Source organism: Budorcas taxicolor, chromosome 17 (genome assembly GCF_023091745.1).
Source record: "Budorcas taxicolor isolate Tak-1 chromosome 17, Takin1.1, whole genome shotgun sequence".
Classification (NCBI taxonomy): domain Eukaryota; kingdom Metazoa; phylum Chordata; class Mammalia; order Artiodactyla; family Bovidae; genus Budorcas; species Budorcas taxicolor.
Genome location: NC_068926.1, coordinates 40,804,447 through 40,822,956, shown reverse-complemented (window position 1 = coordinate 40,822,956; position 18,510 = coordinate 40,804,447).

Genomic DNA, 18,510 nt, shown 5'->3' with positions numbered 1-18,510 from the left:
CTTATGTTGCAGAGACATAAAAGCAAAGCACTCCCCCACGTCAAACTGGTGTCATAACCTTCAAAGGAAACATAGAACAAGGACCTAAAACTGGAAACATTTACAGGCAATATGCTTAAGAATATGAGATAGAGTTAAATGAATGCCTAAAACCAATCTGAGGAAGGACACTAAGTTTTTAAGAGGTAGCATCTGACCATCCTCAGGTTTCCCTGATAGCTCAGCTGGTAAAGAATCTGCCTGCAACGCAGGAGACCCCGGTTTGATTCCTGGGTCAGGAAGATCCCCTGGAGAAGGGATAGGCTACCCACGCCAGTATTCTTGGGTTTCCCTGGTGGCTCAGCTGGCAAAGGATTACCCTGCAATGCAGGAGACATGGGTTCGATCCCTGGGTTGGGAAGATCCCCTTGAGAATGGAACAGTTACCACTCCAGTATTCTGGCCTGGAGAATTCCATGGACTATAGTCCATAGGGTCACAAAGAGTCAGACACAACTGAACAACTTTCAGTTTCAGAGGGATCTACTGAGATATTTGCTCTCTCACAGCACTGAGGCCACTGTTTCCCAAATGTATTGATAATAATAACAAAGAATATTTCCCTTGTCAAAAGCATAACACTGTCAGTTTAGACAGAACTAGCTTCAAATCCCAACCACTGAAATGTCACTGAAGCTATGTGACTTTAAGCAAGTTGCTTTATTCTCTAAGTCTTAATTTCCTTTTCTAAAAAGTGGGGATAATAATATCTTTCTTTTAATTACTATTACATGGGAAACCCTTGGTTCTGGTGTTTGTCACAGAGTACATGCTCAACAAATGTTAGCTAGAGTGATAAACGTGAATAACTTGACATACAGAAGTACTCCATTGGTTTCTTACCAGATTCCTTTGGTTCTCCAAGGACCCAACTATGTGTCTTACAACTTTGTGGACCCCTCAGGAGTGACAAAAGAGCCCTGTCTAAGACACAGTAGGCTAAATTCATGGAACAGCCTAAGGCAGGTGGTATTATACTGATTAAAGAGGGAGAGAGAGTGAGAAACAGATATAAATCTGCACCAGGACAAGAGGTATACACATGGCCATGGAAAACCATAAAAAGTTAACTATATACCAGAGCATAGTGACTGGTTGAACAGCAACATGGGACTGCGGTCAAGTTCTAAAGAGAAGGCAGCTTCATGGCTGGGTAATCGTAGATTTTTTAAGATTTTGTTCTGTTTTTGTTTTAAGAAATGGATTTATTTAGAGAGAAATACTCCACAGACAGAATGTGGGCCATCTCAAAAGGAGAGAGCAGCCTTTACATTTTATTTTATATTGGAGCATAATTGATTAACAATGTTGTGTTAGTTTCAGACGTACAGCACCCAGAGTCAGATATACATATACTTACAATCTATTCTTTCTCAGATTCTTTTCCCATTTAGATTATTACAGAGCATTGAGTTTAATTCCCTGTGCTATGTAGTAGGCCCTTGTTGCTCACCTATTGAAATACAATAGAATGTATATGTCAATCCCTAACTCTTGGGTTGGGCGGTTGTGATGGTTACTTTCGTGTGTCAGCTTGACCAGGATTGCCCAGGCAGCTGGTAAAGTGTGATTTCTGGGTGTGTCTGTGGAGGTGTTTCAGAAGGAGATTAGCATTTGAATTGGTAAGCTGAGTAAACCAGATGAACAGATGGCCTTCCTCATCGTGGGAAGGTGTTCTCAATCTTTTGAAGGCCTGAAGAGAACACAAAGGCAGAGGAAGGTTGAATTCCCTCTCTGTGGGACTGACTTAGTTGGAACAAGCCCTTGGCATGCCTGGTTTTCAGGCCCTGCAACTCAGCTTTTAATCTACACCATTGATCCTCTGACTCATGCGTCTTTCAACTACATCACCAGTAACCCTGGGTCCCCAGGTGCAGATGGCAAATAGAGTGACTTTTCAGCCTCCCTAATCACGTGAGCAGATACCCTAGAATGAAACTCTATATGTGTGTGTCTGTGTGTGTGTGTCTGTGTGTGTCTGTGTGTGTATTTCCAGTTTGTCATTCTGTCTCTGTCTCTCTTCTACCCCCATCCCCCTCCATTGATTCTGTTTCTCTGGAAAACCCTTACTCACACGGCAATGTAGCATATTTTCCCTTATACCCTGTATAAAAGGATGTGTCTTAGTAGCTTTCCCAGTTCTACAGAAGAACTAGGTCTAAATGACTTAGAATGGAAAAACCATGTTAACTATCTGAACTATGATGGAACATTAACCCTAAATTTTTCTCATAGATTACCTATCTTCCAGCTAATGAGTCCACCATGATTGTAACTCACTAACATATATTTTCTGTATGATGTCCCTGGATACATATCAATTATGTGACTTCAAGACAATTTTTTTTAAAGTTAGCTCTGTAACCCTGGAAGCACAGCAACTGTGGTGGAGGGACAGAAATGAGAAATAAGAAGCCTTTCCCAATAACAAGAATTCCCACCCAGTTAAGAGCAGCACCTTGGGTCTTCAGGATCTTGCCTGAGAACTCTGCACAGCTCCACAAGCACAAGCTGCAGGGTCCACGGACCCCCTGGGATCATAACATCACATGAGGCATCCTTTCAGCAGCATTATGACCACGGTACCCTGCTTCCCTGAGTCCATCATCTTATAAATATTTTCCTAGGGAAACCAAATGCCAATATATTACACAAACCACAAATAATATAATCCACCTGCAATGCAGGAGACTCCCGTTCAGTTCTTGGGTTGGAAAGATCTGCTGGAAGAGGGATAGGCTACTCACTCCAGTATTCTGGGGCTTCACTTGTGTGGCTCAGCTGGTAAAGAATCTGCCTGCAATATGGGAGACCTGGGTTCAGTCCCTGGGTTAGGAAGATCCCCTGGAGAAGGAAAAGGGAACCCACACCAGTATTCTGGCCTGGAGAATTCCATGGACTGAACTGTCTATGAGGTCGCAGAGTCAGACATGACTGAGCAACTTTCACTTTCACTTATTTCTTAATATTCTGCCATTTGTAATAACAAAATCATCCACTCATTGTCCCTTGTTTTTCAGTTTTATAGATATTGTCTATAAAACACATCTTTGAAACATAAAGACTCAATTCTGATATTTATCACCTAAAAAGCATTTGTGTCTTCCTCTTGGGTCTTACAGTATGTCACTTTGTATTCATAGCACCTATAGAGATGAGAAGAAAGACATCTAAAAACATTTAAATTTTATCAAGGTAGGCAACAGGAAAATATCCAAAGGACTTACTCAAAAAGAATGCCAGAATTATTAAAGGAGGAAAAATTAGTATGTACACACATGTTTGGGCTCCAGGCTTGACACTGAGTGCTTTGCGAATGTCAGTATTTGAAAGAGACCTGCCTGAATAATTAAACGGTAAATCAATGAAAATGAGATCTAACACAGCAAAAGTAATGAGTGCTTTTCTATCACATCCCCAGCTCTTCACCTTGTTAAAGGTTCATGTTTTCCAATTCCTCCTTAACTCAATGGGACAGGAAAAAGGGTTTATCTCTGTCTGTTCATTTGGACTTCCCTGGTAGCTCAGACAGTTAAGCGTCTGTCTACAGTGCAGGAAACCCAGGTTCAATCCCTGGGTCGGGAAGATCCCCTGGAGAAGGAAATGGCAATCCACTCCAGTACTATTGCCTGGAAAATCCCATGGACAGAGGAGCCTGGTAGGCTGCATGTAGTCCATGGGGTCACAAATATTCGGACATGACTGAGCGACTTCACTTGTTCCATCTCATTACTTCTAAACTATTTATCTGTCTCCTTCCTTCAAGTTGTCTTCATTTGACTTCAAATTCACTATTTCCTCCAAATCATTAACTGAAGTCTAAGAACACTTTTGACCCTCTGGGATAACCTAATGACTGACTGAAATTTCCCTAACTCTCAGTCCTGAGTGTCACTTCCCCACCCACTCAATTTATTGATCCATTCATCCACTCAATCGATAAATCCCATGGGTAAGTGAGGAAGGACTCAGGACTGAGAGCTAGAGAAATTTCCACATAGGGCTTCCCTAATGCCTCAGTGGGTCAAGACTCTGCCTGCAATGCAGGAGACCCAGGAGAGTTGGGTTCAATCCCTGGATGGGGACGATCCCCTGGAGGAGGAAAATACCAACCCACTCCAGTGTTCTTGCCTGGAAAAATCCCATGGACAGAGGAGCCTGGCGGGCTACAGTTCCTGGGGTCACAAAGAGTCAAACATGACTGAGAGATTAACACTTCCACTTTTACATCTAGCCAGTAAACTTGCTTGCTAGGTTTGCAGGATAAAGTACTGTAGATTGAGTAATTTATTTTCTCATAGTTCTGGAGGCTATAAGCCCAAAGTCCAGGTGTGAGCAGGGTTGGTTCCTTCTAAGGAATTCAAGGCAAGGATCTATCCCAGGCATGTCTCCTTGGCTTGTAGTCAACTGCTGTTCCCCTGGGTTTCTTCACATCATCTTGCTTCTGTGTGTGTCTGTGTCCACATTTTCCCTTTTTCATAAGTCATGTTGTGTTAAGGCCCCATTCAACTCCAGTATAAAATCACCTTAATTAATTACATCTGCAGGGACTTTATTTCCAAATAAAGTCACATTTTGCCATCCCGAGAATTAGGACCTCAACATATGATTGTGGGTACATTTAGAGGCAGACAATTTAACCCATAATAGCCAACTGTAGGGCTAAATGCTGAGGACCAAAAACCTCATACAACACCTCCTCCCAGCAATATAACAAGAGGCCTTTGCCTTCTATTTTGTTGTAAAACAAGATCCATCAGCAGTTATTGGCTTCACATCTTCATTAGTAATAATTCATCTCATATTCTTTGTCCTTCCATCTTTCTGAAAGTGAATCCCACCCCTGTCCTAGATTCCAAACTTCTCCAACTATTCAGAGCCCTGAAAACACACTTACATCTTCTCTCTCTAGCATTTTTACCTTTCCATTGACTCACTTCTCTATGCTCATAAGGAAGCAAAGAATTTTCCATCCTGAAAGATCCATTCAGGGGGCCCTATTTGTTGTTCAGTCACTAAGTCATGTCCGACTTTTTGTGACCCCCACGGACAGCAGCATGCCAGGCTTCCCTGTCTTTCACTATCTCCCAGAGTTTGCTCAAACCCATGTCCATTGAGTCAGTGATGCCATCCAACCCTCTTCTTTTCTGTCACCCCCTTCTCCTCCTGCCCTTAATCTTTCCCAGCATCAGGGTCTTTTGGATACACTGGGAGCTACAGTCAGAAATAAAACTCACTAAGCAGAGGCTTCCAAACATTTCAGATCGTGATTCTTTTCCTTTCTCTCAGACAATGTTGCAATTATTTTATTCTGTCCTCTACCCTCTTAGATTCATTGTCTGGTGGCCTACAAATTCAACTGATGAAAGTCAGATTAACAAGAGAAAAGGAACACAGATTTTATTAGTGTCTTATGTGCATAGGAGTTCACAAAAAAAATACATGAAACCCAAGGAGGCACTTAGATTCAAGGGTTTATATACTATTTTAGCAAAGGAAGAGATTTGGACTTTGAAAGGCAATAGATTGTGGCAAAATGACTAAGAAATATGTGGGAGAACAACAGAAGATAAGGGCTGTTTGGTAAGATTGCTATGCAGATTGTTGATAAGAATCACTCACCGCTTACTGAAACAGAAGAGGACACCTTCACAAAGGGAAATTTATGCTCAACTGTTAGCCAGAAAAGGAGAAGGAAGAGAATTCTTCCTGTATCTGTAGATAACCATTTGCCTTCAGCTCAAACTAATCCTTATGCCAAATAATCCTTATGCCATTTTGGAGTAATATGTCCTGACCCCCTTCAGTTTCCACATATGTGATTCTGAAAAAAGTGACTTTACATATTGTGTTTGTCACACGAGTGTATGTTCCTCGGTTCTTTGTCTCGTCACAACAAAGATTTGGAGTGACGGACATTAAAGCCCTCGGCGCGTCATAGCTCTTCGGTCTTGGACAAACCGTGTTATAGCTCTTAAGCAAATCAGTGTTACAGCTCTATTTTATTTAGAAGATAGCAGGAGAATCCATCCTCGAAGCGTAAGGGCATGCCAACCCAAAGATTTGAAGGGAAGAGAGTGGAGGAGTGCGTGGGAGAGGGGGAGGGAAAGAGAGAGAAAGAGCGCACGCATGCAGGAGAGGAAGAGAGAGAGAGAGAGCATGCACATGGGAGAGAAAGAGAGAGAGAGAGAGAGCACACACACATGGGAGAGAGAGAGAGAGAGAAAAAGAGTGCACACACGCGGGAGAGAGAGAGAGAGGGCGCTTTGGCTCCTCCTTTTATATGTTTTTGCCTCCACCTGGGCCTGCCCTGTGCAAATTGGGCTTAGCCAGGAGTGCTGTTTGTTCTACCTGAAGTCTTCACTCTGGTCCTCAGACCTTCTTTTGTTCTATTTTCGTGGGCTTTTCCCTTCCTTGTCTTTTAGCCACCGCCATTTTGGACTCCTTTTCCCTATTCTACCTACCTAACATTTTCCCCCCTCAAGAGATGGGAGGCCCAATTCTTTGGGAATAGGGGCATCAAGGTCTTTCTGGCTACTTCCTGCTGCACTGGGGTGGCGAGGGGTATTGGGCCTCCCCCTCTTGTTAGTCTCAAGCCTCAGAGTCCTTATAGCGGTGTCCATCTAAGGGTGTGATATTTTTCGTGGTCGGCTGTAGTTTTATATCTTTGTTGAACTGGCACTGCATGTTGTAGCTTGCTGACCTGGGCAGAGAAAAGACAGGTTAGAGAATTGACAATACATGGAACAATCATAAGCGTCATCAATATAGCAGAACAAGGACTAGTAGGGGCATTAGTCATTTTTAAATTCACATCGCCAGGATGGCTCAAGTCCCTCCTTGTTCAGGGATCAGAAGATCTATCGCCTGTCTGTTTTGGAATACAATCTCTGTCAAGCTGGGTTGGCTCTTTAGAGCTATCCTGAGAAATCTTATCCCCAGAAACTTAATTTTGGGGGTGTTCATTAGAATGGCACTCATTGGTAGTCCTGAATAGGTATCTGAGATCTCCCAGGGGCTTACAGGTGTGTTGAGTGTCCTCTTCTGTCTTCTTCCACGGCTTGACTCATAAGTAGTGAATCCAGGAGTCATGTCCTGGTACCTTGACTGCTGTGGGGGTAGAAAGTATTACAGGGTAGGGGCCCTTCCATGTGGGCTGGAGTTGAGCTTTTGGGGACCCATCTTTCCAGACTTATTTAGGACTTGAGTCCCTGGAGCAGGCAGTGGTGACTTCTTAGAATCTTTTGGGTCCTGGTTTATACCCCACAAGCGTATATCCTGCTGGAATTGCCCAATGGCCATGGTTTAAGACTGGAGGGTCTGAACCTCTGGATCTAGGAAGAGGTCCTTGACATAAACAAAAGGTCTCCCATATAGCATCTCATAAGAACTAAGACCAAGCTGTTCCTCAGGGGCAATACGGGTGCAGAGGAGAGCTATTGGTAAAGCCTCCTTCCATCCCAGGGAGGTCTCCTGGGTTATCTTTTTTATCGCTGATTTTAAGAATTGATTGGCTTTTTCTACTTTTCCCAAAGATTGAGGCCTCCAGGCACAATGGAGATAATAAGTAATGCCCAATGCTTTTGAGACCCCTTGGGTGACCTTGGAAGTAAATGATGTCCCATTGTCACTTTGTAATGACCTGGGCAGACCAAATCTTGGAATGATTTCATGAAGCAGTTTTTTTACCACCTCCTCAGCCTTCTCAGTCCGGGTGGGAAAGCCTTCAATCCATCCTATGAATGTATCTATCATGACTAATAGGTATTTATACCCTTGAGAAACTGGCATCTGGGTGAAGTCCATCTGCCAGTCCTCTCCTGGGTAGGCCCCACATCATTGGATGGGCTGGGCCAGCTGGGGTCTTCGAGCTCCTTGGGGGTTGTTTAATTGGCAAGTGGGACAAGAGGAGACCACCTGTCTTATAGTTGTTTGGAAACCTGTTCCTCTGAAGGACCTTTCTAGTAATCTTTGGAGGGCCTTTTCTCCTAAATGAGTAGTGGCATGTAAGGAGTTAACCAACTTCCATTGGAGGTTCCCAGGCAGAAAAAGGAGTCCCTCCTTTTGGAGCCACCCCATATGATCTTCTTGAAAGCCCTTGTTCTTAGTTTTAAGAGTCTCACCTTCAGTATAGGAAGGAGTTTCTGGCAAATTAGTCTGTGGAACTAAGGTGGCAGCCCCTATTAGGTCATGGTTCTGTAATGCTGCTCTCCTAGCTGCCTGATCAGCTGCTTGGTTCCCTCGTGTCACTTCTGTGCTCCCTTTTTGGTGTCCTTTACAGTGGGAGACTGAAACCTCAGTGGGCAGATGGACTGCCTCCAAGAGTCGAAGAATCTGATCATCATATTTGTTTGGGGACCCTCGGGTGGTCAAGTGGTCCTTTTCTTTCCAAATAGCCGCATGTGCATGTAGCACCAGAAAGGCAGACTTGGAGTCAGTGTAGATGGCTATGCTTCTTCCTTTTCCCAGCTCTAAAGCTCGAGTCAGGGCTATGAGCTCAGCTAATTTGGCTGAAGTACCTGGTGGCAGAGGCTTAACCTCTGTGGTCTCAAAATTGGAGACTACTGCATACCCGGCTCTTCTTTTTCCATCCAAGACAAAGCTGCTTCCATCAGTGTACCAGATTTCCCCAGGATTGGTCAGAGGATCTTCTGACAATCCCTCTCGGGGTTTTGTCCAGTGGTCCAAGGTTTCTAGACAAGAGTGAAAGGGGAGAGAGCCCTCGGGGGTAGGCAGGAGGGTCGCTGGGTTAAGAACCTCACAAGGGGATGTAGTGAGGCCTGGATTTTCCATCAGCATTACTTGATATCTGAGGATTCTTTGATCAGACATCCATAAATGGCCTCTCCCATTTAGGAGTTGTTTTACTTGGTGGCTGGTAAAAATAGTTAGTTTGCCCCCAAAGGAGAGTTTTAAAGCGTCTTCTATCATGATTGCAATAGCTGCAAGATTTCGAAGGCAGGGAGCCAGCCTCGGGTAGTTGGATCGAGCTTTTTGGATAAGTAAGCTACAGGCTGGGGCTCAGATCCCAGCCTTTGAGTTAACACTCCCAAAGCTATTCCCTCTCTTTCATGGACATAAAGTTGGAATGCTTTTTCTGGGTCTGGCAACCTCAAAGCAGGTGCCTGAGTTAAGGCCTATTTTAGTGTAGCCTCTGCCTTCTTTTGAGGAGTTCCCCACATCAGTGGGATTGAATCATCTCATCCCTTTAAGCTTTCATATAAGGGCTGGGCAATTAGACCATAGTTGGGTATCCAGATTCTACAGTCTCCAGTTAGCCCCAGGAAAGCTCGCAATTGTTTTCGAGTCGTGGGGGAGGGCAACTGGAGGATTCCTTGTACCCGATCAGAGGACAACCTCCTGGACCCGTGTGTAATCTGAACTCCCAGGTAAGTGACCTTTGTCTCGACCATCTGTGCCTTAGCATGGGAGACTTTATATCCTCTTTCTGCCAAGAAGTTTAGAACCTGAATTGCATGTTGTTGGGCACTTTTCTCATCTGGAGAGCAGATTAGTAGGTCATCTACGTATTGTAATATTTTTCCATTAGGTCCCAGGTCCAGATCTAGGAGATCCCAGCTAAGGGCCTGTCCAAACAGGTGGGGGCTATCTCTGAACCCCTGAGGTAATACTGTCCAAGTCATCTGTTGACGTTTTTCTCCTGGGGCCTCCCACTCAAAGGCAAAAAGATATTGGGATTCTTTAGCCAGTGGTATGCAAAAAAATGCATCTTTGAGATCCAAGACTGTAAACCACTTGGCACTGGGTGGGATTTCTCCCAAGATTACATAGGGACTGGGTACTGTGGGATGGAGGGGGACTACAGCTTCATTTATGATCCGGAGATCTTGAACCATTTGCCAGGTTCTGTCTTTTTCTTTACTGAGAGGATTGGGGTGTTACATGGCGAACTGGTGGGGACCAATAGCCCACAAGCAAGGAATTTATTTATTAAAGGCTGTAGTCCCTCCCAAGCCTCTCTTTTGAGAGGGTATTGTTTCCAGTTAGGAAACCGAGTGGAATCTCGGAGGACAATGATGACCGGTTTGGCTTGGTAGGCTCATCCAGGAATCCCCTGGTCCCACACCTGGGGGTTAATTTTGTCTTCCCATGGTTTTTGGTCCCTCTCTATTGAAGGTGTAATGGGTTGCTCAGTAGTAACCAGGAGCTGGAGAGCTCTAGGGGCTGAAAAACTTCCCATCGCAAGGGTGGTCCCCAGTTTAGTGAGTATATCTCTTCCCAATAAGGGAGTGGGACACTCAGGGACCACCAGAAACTGGTGGGAAAATATTTGTCCATCCCAGCAACAAAGAAGTGCTCGGGTGAATCTTTTAGTAGTTTCTTTTCCTGTAGCACCCAAAATGGTACAGGTTTGGGAGGAAAAGGCTCCGGAGTAGGAGATCAAGACAGAGTAGGTAGCTCCTTTGTCAACCGAGAAATTTTCAGACCTATCTGCCACGTCCAGTTGCACCCTTGGCTCCAGCACCGTGATGGTTATCTGTGACAGGCGAGCTGGCTGGAGTGGGCCACTTCAGTCCTCTTGAACCATCATGAGGGTAGGCTTGGCGCTTGACCTTGAGGCTCTTGGGTCCCAAGGGCAGAGTGCCGCCCAATGTCCCAATTGATGGCATTTGTGGCAAGCCATTCTAGGAGACTTGTCGCGGTTTGGACACTCTTTGGCCCAATGCCCCGCCTGTCTACAGATCAGGCATTTGTCTCGTGCCTTGTCCTTCAAGGACTCGGGGTTTGCTATAGGGCTTCTCTGGAGGGTGGCCAGCATCTGGGCATGCCTTGTCTCTTTCTTTCTTTCCTTCTCCTGGGCCTTGGCCTCCTTCTCCTGTTCTCTGTTATAAAAGGTATTGGTGGCTGTCTGGACCATCTCATCTAAAGAGGCAACGGGGTCCTGCTATTGTAGCTGTTGTAACTTAATTCTGATATCTGATGCACATTGGGACAGTAATGTGTCCTTTAAAATCACCTGTCCCTCATCTTTGCAGCCAAAGATGGAGAAGCTCTATACAGTCAACAAAAACAAGACTGAGAGCTGACTGTGGCTCAGATCATGAACTCCTCCTTATTGCCAAATTCAGACTTAAATTGAAGAAAGTAGGGAAAACCACTAGACCATTCAGGTATGACCTAAATCAAATCCCTTATGATTATACAGTGGAAGTGAGAAATAGATTTAAGGGTCTAGATCTGATAGATAGAGTGCTTGATGAACTATGGAATGAGGTTCATGACACTGTACAGGAGACAGGGATCAAGACCATCCCCATGGAAAAGAAATGCAAAAAAGCAAAATGGCTGTCTGGGGAGGCCTTACAAATAGCTGTGAAAAGAAGAGAGGTGAAAAGCAAAGGAGAAAAGGAAAGATATAAGCATCTGAATGCAGAATTCCAAAGAATACCAAGAAGAGATAAGAAAGCCTTCTTCAGCGATCAATGCAAAGAAATAGAGGAAAACAACAGAATGGGAAAGACTAGGGATCTCTTCAAGAAAATTAGAGATACCAAGGGAACATTTCATGCACAGATGGGCTCGATAAAGGACAGAAATGGTATGGACCTAACAGAAGCAGAAGATATTAAGAAGAGGTGGCAAGAATACACGGAAGAACTGTACAAAAAAGATCTTCACGACCCAGATAACCATGATGATGTGATCACTAATCTAGAGCCAGACTTCCTGGACTGTGAAGTCAAGTGGGCCTTGGAAAGCATCACTACAAACAAAGCTAGTGGAGGTGATGGAATTCCAGTTGAACTGTTTCAAATCCTGAGAGATGATGCTGTGAAAGTGCTGCACTCAATATGCCAGCAAGTTGGGAAAACTCAGCAGTGGCCACAGGACTGGAAAAGGTCAGTTTTCATTTCAATCCCAAAGAAAGGCAATGCCAAAGATTGCTCAAACTACCGCACAATTGCACTCCTCTCACATGCTAGTAAAGTAATGCTCAAAATTCTCCAAGCCAGGCTTCAGCAATACACAAACCGTGAACTCCCTGATGTTCAAGCTGGTTTTAGAAAAGGCAGAGGAACCAGAGATCAAATTGCCAACATCTGCTGGATCATGGAAAAAGCAAGAGAGTTCCAGAAAAACATCTATTTCTGCTTTATTGACTATGCCAAAGCCTTTGACTATGTGGATCACAAGAAACTGTGGAAAATTCTGAAAGAGATGGGAATACCAGACCATCTAACCTGCCTCTTGAGAAATCTGTATGCAGGTCAGGAAGCAACAGTTAGAACTGGACATGGAACAACAGACTGGTTCCAAATAGGAAAAGGAGTATGTCAAGGCTGTATATTGTCACCCTGCTTATTTAACTTATATGCAGAGTACATCATGAGAAATACTGGACTGGAAGAAACACAAGCTGGAATCAAGATTGCCGGGAGAAATATCAATAACCTCAGATATGCAGATGACACCACCCTTATGGCAGAAAGTGAAGAGGAGCTAAAAAGCCTCTTGATGAAAGTGAAAGAGGAGAGTGAAAAAGTTGACTTAAAGCTCAACATTCAGAAAACGAAGACCATGGCATCTGGTCCCATCACTTCATAGGAAATAGATGGGGAAACAGTAGAAACAGTGTCAGACTTTATTTTGGGGGCTCCAAAATCACTGCAGATGGTGACTGCAGCCATGAAATTCAAAGACACTTACTGCTTGGAAGAAAAGTTATGACCAACCTAGATGGTATATTCAAAAGCAGAGACATTACTTTGCCGACTAAGGTCCATCTAGTCCAGGCTATGGTTTTTCCTGTGGTCATGTATGGATGTGAGAGTTGGACTGTGAAGAAGGTTGAACGCCGAAGAATTGATGCGTTTGAACTGTGCTCTTGGAGAAGACTCTTGAGAATCCCTTGGACTGCAAGGAGATCCAACCAGTCCATTCTGAAGGAGATCAACCCTGGGATTTCTTTGGAAGGAATGATCCTAAAGCTGAAGCTCCAGTACTTCAGACACCTCATGCGAAGAGTTAACTCATTGGAAGGGACTCTGATGCTGGGAAGGATTGGGGGCAGGAGGAGAAGGGGACGACAGAGGATGAGATGGCTGGATGGCATCACTGACTTGATGGATGTGAGTCTGAGTGAACTCCGGGAGATGGTGATGGACAGGGAGGCCTGGCGTGCTGCGATTCACGGGGTCGCAAACAGTCGGACACGACTAAGCAACTAAACTGAACTGAACTGAACTGAACTGTCCCTCATAAGAGTCTAAGTCCAGATTGGTAAACTTTTGGAGTGCCTCTTTTAGCCTTTCCAGAAAGGCAATGGGGTTCTCACTGGGCTCCTGAATTATTGCTGAGACTGGGCACAGTCCCACAGTAGGCTTCCTTCTGTTTCCATGGGTGGACTTCCTTAGGGGTGAGTCTTTCTGAAGCTTATCCTACCCAGAACTGTTGCAACCTGAGAGCCAGGCATGCCTGGGTCAGGGTGCAGATCCCCAGGCAGGCTGAGGCGTGACAGCCTCCTAGAGATCGAATCCCCAGGCAGGTCAAGGCGTGACGGCCTCCCAAGAATTGGGTCCCTGGGCAGGTTGAAGCATGACAACCTCCTTGGACCCCTGGGACTAGCAGATCCCCGAGCAGGTTGAGGCGTGACAACTTTCGAGGACCAGATCCCTAGGCAGGCCAAGGCGTGATGACCTCCTGGGACCCCCAGGACTAGCGGATCCCTGAGCAGGTTGAGGCGTGACAACTTTCGAGGACAAGATCCCTAGGCAGGCCAAGGCGTGATGACCTCCTGGGACCCCCCAGGACTAGCGGATCCCCGAGCAGGTTGAGGCGTGACAACCTTTCGAGGACCTGATCCGTAGGCAGGTCAAGGCGTGATGACCTCCTGGGACCCCCGGACTGGAGTTTGGGTGTCCCGAAGGTCTCCAGTGTAACCAGTACTGGGCAGGATGAGGGTATTATAGAGTATTCCCCTCCCAAGGCCAGCTATTTTCTGGTTGTCTCTCCAGAAGATTGTAGAGGCAACCTTGTGAGTCTGGATGGGGCTCAGGCAAAGAGCATGAAACAGGAGGGAAGGGGGAAGAGCACAACCTCTGAAAGAATGACATAGCACAAGGGGATAATGTAAACCAATTAAAACCAACTGGGTCCAAGATGAAAAGTAAAATTCAAGTACTTAATCCCCAATCTATAAACCAACAGACACACCCAGAGGTGGGTGGTTCCCCAATGGTAGGGATGATCCTCCCACTCATTAGCATACGAATTCCATCCCCTCACAAAACCTAGCCAGGCCGAATTCCATGGCCCCAGCCTTTGGCAATGGTTCACACCCTGAAGAGTGGCTTCTCTCTGGATTCTAACAAATCCACCTCTTATCGCTTTGTCTCTCAATAAAGTTTTGCAATGAGACATCAGGGCCTGAGTTTCATTAGTTTTGGCAGAGCTTGAGTCCTGGGAGAGAGCTGAAGGACAGGAGGAAAAAGCAGTGGGAAAAACATGCCAAGGAATCCCCTTCATAGCCCACTGGAAAATTTGCTAAATATCTGACCGGTGCTCACAATTTCATTGGTCTGATCCTTGGCACAGAGAAGAGAAAGGACAGAAGAACCTCCACTGGCTTGTGTAACAGCTACTGGGGCCCAGCAGATAGCGCCTTTGGGACATGCTAAGGAGCAGCCTCTCCAGAGTCCCTCAGTTGTGCCCCCTGCCGCCCACCTGTTCGCAGGAGGTTTGAGGGAACAAGAAACAAGAGATTGTAAAGGAATTAAGATTTCTTTAGGCATGTCCCTCCAGCGAGGACCTCTTACCTTAACCAGAGGTCTTCTGGGATCTGAGACTGGGCCATGTGAGCTTTCTGCCGAGTTTGTTTTTCGCTGTCCCGGTTTCCAGCACGATGGGCCTTCCACTGCGCTGGATTTTCTTCACGTTCCGCCTCTACCGCGGGAGCTTCTCTGAGTTGGGCTCCTGCTGTGCCTGGCCTCTTCCACATGGAGGTTGTTTCAGCCAGGTTACATCCGAGTCACAGCACCATAGATGTCACGCGGAAAAGGAACACAGATTTTATTAGTGTCTTATGTGCATAGGAGTTCACAAAAAAAATACATGAAACCCAAGGAGGCACTTAGATTCAAGGGTTTATATACTTTCTAGCAAAGGAAAAGAGATTTGGACTTTGAAAGGCAATAGATTGTGGCAAAATGACTAAGAAATATGTGGGAGAACTAACAGAAGACAAGGGTTGTTTGGTAAGATTGCTATGCAGATTGTTGATAAGAATCACTCACCGCTTACTGAAACAGAAGAGGACACCTTCACAAAGGGAAATTTATGCTCAACTGTTAGCCAGAAAAGGAGAAGGAAGAGAATTCTTCCTGTATCTGTAGATAACCATTTGCCTTCAGCTCAAACTAATCCTTATGCCAAATAATCCTTATGCCATTTTGGAGTAACACGTCCTGACCCCCTTCAGTTTCCACATATGTGATTCTGAAAAAAGTGACTTTACATATTGTGTTGATTTCTCCACATTTCTCACTCCTAATGAATTCGTCTTCAGTGTGCACCAAGATATATCTTTTATAACCTATGTAAAGTGTCATTAAGTGTTGTGGGTATCATGTTTTCACATATTTGTCATCAATGTATTAAATTCATGGCTGAGGCAGTTTTTAATTTTAGAATTTAAATGGTAGATATTTAGAATATGCTCCATCAAAATAATCACTCAAATATAATTTGTCAGCATTTTATCTCTATTCAGTTATATTTTGCCTTTGTAGATAAAAACCCGTCACTATCTTTCTAATCAAAATTTTCTTTTAATAAAACTTTTTAAATGCTGTGATTACAAGGGGCAAAAAGGGTTGGGGAGGGAAAGATTGGGAGTTTGGGATTAGCAGGAACAAACTATTATACATAGGATGGATAAGCAAAGACCTACTATAAAGCACAGGGAACTATATTCAATTTCTTGTGAAAAACCACATGGAAAAAAAACAAGAAACATAACATATATGATGGTTGTATAACTGAGTCTCTTTGCTGTATCAAAGAAATTAATGCAATATTGTAAATCAACTATACTTCTACAAAATTTTCTATAGTGACTCAATTATTGTAAAAGAGTGTTAAGAAACAGGGAGGCCTAGAGAAGAGCAAGTGACTCACATTCACTGCCTGACAAGTAGGAAGTCAAACAGGAAAGTGAGAAGTGCTTTTGCAGGAAGGAAAGAAAAAATCCTATCCATGAATGAAATCCAATATAATGGCTGGTTAACAACCAAGTGAGAAATGTGTTAGTCAGGAGCTGTCTCTTGGTACATGATTAACCTAATTCACTATTCAGATGTTAAAAAGAGCTTTAATCTTTGATCAAAGAGCTTCCAAAGGAGCAGTAAACACAACATTCATTCATTTGTTCAACACTCAAAAATATGCATTGTGCCTCTGCTATGTGCCAGGCAAGGCACATCATATTGAGCAAGAAAAACACAATTTAAATTATTCAACAGAAGAGGCTAATGAAGGAAAATTATACTGCAAAGTGAGATGCTGTCATAAATAAGAAAGGTGATGTGGAAATATTAGCAAAGGTTTCTAACCTCATATAGGCCTCTCTCCTATCTTCCTAAAAGGAAAAGTGTATAAAAGATAAATAGCAGAACTTCCCTGGTGGCCCAGTAGTTAAGACCTTGTCTCCCACTGCAGAGGTTGTGGGTTCAGTTCCTGGTCAGAGAGCTAAGATTTCCACATGCTTCCTAGCCAAAAATCCAAAACATAAAGCAGAAGCAATATTGTAAGAAATTCAATGAAGACTTTTTAAAAAGCAATAAGAGCAAATGGAGAGGGAAGTGTGTTCCAGGTACAAATTCAGTTCAGTTCAGTCACACAGTCGTGTCCAACTCTTTGCGACCCCATGGACTGCAGCGCATCAGGCTTCCCTGTCCATCACCAAAGCCCAGAGCTTACTCTAACTCATGTTCATCGCATCAGTAATGTCATCCAACCATCTCATCCTCTGCTGTCCCCTTCTCCTCCCCCCTTCAATCTTTGCCAGCATGAGGGTATTTTCCAAAGAGCTGGTTCTTCATATCAGGTGGCCAAAAGATTGGAGTTTCAGCTTCAGCATCAGTCCTTCCAATGAATATTCAGAACTGATTTCCTTTAGGATGGACTGTTTGGATCTCCTTGTAGTCCAAAGGACTCTCAAGAGTCCTCTCCAACACCACAGTTCAAAAGCAGCAATTCTTCAGCACTCAGCTTTCTTTATAGTCCAACTCGCACATCCATACATGGCTACTGGAAAAATCATAGCTTTGACTAGATGGAACTTTGTTGGCAAAGTAATGTCTCTGCTTTTTAATATGCTATCTAGATTGGTCATAGCTTTTCTCCCATGGATAAGCGTGTTTTAATTTCATGGCTGCAGTCACCATCTGCAGTGATTTTGGAGCCCCAAAAAATAAAGCCTGCCACTGTTTCCACTGTTTCCCCATCTATTTCCCATGAAGTGATGGGACCAGATGCCATGATCTTAGTTTTCTGAATGTTGAGTTTTAAGCCAACTTTTTCACTCTCCTCTTTCATTTTCATCAAAAGGCTCTTTAGTTCTTCACTTTCTGCCATAAGGGTGGTGTCATCTGCATGTCTGAAGTTATTGATATTTCTCCCGGTAATCTTGATTCCAGCTTGTGCTCCATCCAGCCCAGCATTTCTCATGATGTACTCTGCATATAAGTTAAATAAGCAGGGTGACAATATACAGCCTTGACATACTTCTTTCCTTATTTGGAACCAGTCTGTTGTTCCATGTCCAGTTCTAACTGTTGCTTCTTGACCTTCAAACAGATTTCTCAGGAGGCAGGTCAAGTGGTACAGTATTCCCATCTCTTTAAGAATTTTCCCCAGTTTGTTGTGATCCACACAGTCAAAGGCTTAGGCATAGTCAATAAAGCAAAAGTAGATGTTTTTCTGGAACTCTCTTGCTTTTTCAATGACCAGCAGATGTTGGCAATTTGATCTCTGGTTCCTCTGCCTTTTCTAAGTCTAGCTTGAACATTTGGAAGTTCACAGCTCACATACTGTTGAAGCCTGGCTTGGAGAATTTTGAGCATTACTTTGCTAGCATGTGAGACAAGTATAATTGTGCGGCAGTTTGAACATTCTTTGGCATTACATTTCTTTGGGACTGGAAGGAAAACTAACCTTTAGCAGTCCTGTGGGCACTGCTGAGTTTTCCAAATTTGCTGGCATATTGAGTGCAGCACTCATAGCATCATCTTTCAGGATTTGAAATAACTCAACTGAAATTCCATCACCTCCCCTAGCTTTATTCATAGAGATGCTTCCTAAGGCCCACTTGACTTTGCATTCCAGGATGTCTGGCTCTGGGTGAGTGATTACACCTTCGTGGTTATCTGGGTCATGAAGATCTTTTCTGTATAGCTGTTCTGTGTATTCTTGCCACCTCTAAATATCTTCTGCTTCTGTTAGGTCTATACC